This window comes from Myotis davidii, unplaced genomic scaffold (genome assembly GCF_000327345.1).
Source record: "Myotis davidii unplaced genomic scaffold, ASM32734v1 scaffold685, whole genome shotgun sequence".
Lineage (NCBI taxonomy): Eukaryota > Metazoa > Chordata > Mammalia > Chiroptera > Vespertilionidae > Myotis > Myotis davidii.
In genome coordinates this window covers 511781-512028 of record NW_006295823.1, presented here as the reverse complement: position 1 = coordinate 512028, position 248 = coordinate 511781, and the positions used below count along the sequence as shown (strand labels likewise).

The following is a 248-nucleotide window of genomic DNA, read 5'->3' as shown; positions in this document are numbered from 1 at the left end:
GGGGCGAGCCAAAAGCATGAGGATGAGGGACATGTGGCCGAGAAGCGCATTTCTGTTCGGGGAAGACACGACAGGAGGGGGTTGTGCCGAAGAGGAAAGTTCTGGTTGCCTGTAGTTCTGAGGGTGAGGGAGGGCGGGGCTGCCCCTGAAGAGGGGCCTGGGGACATGTGGACACACGGACACGGGACCAGCAGCTTGGGCCTGAGCCAGGCTGAGCCCTGACTGCCCAGGCGGGTCCCGTCGCAGCC

At 64.5% G+C, this 248-nt stretch overlaps 1 protein-coding gene across 3 annotated transcripts in view; it reads right to left on the bottom strand.

Moving 5' to 3' along the window:
• Positions 1-248, bottom strand: part of NEK7 (NIMA related kinase 7) — a 46736-nt gene that overhangs the window by 5854 nt on the left and 40634 nt on the right. The window lies entirely within an intron of this gene.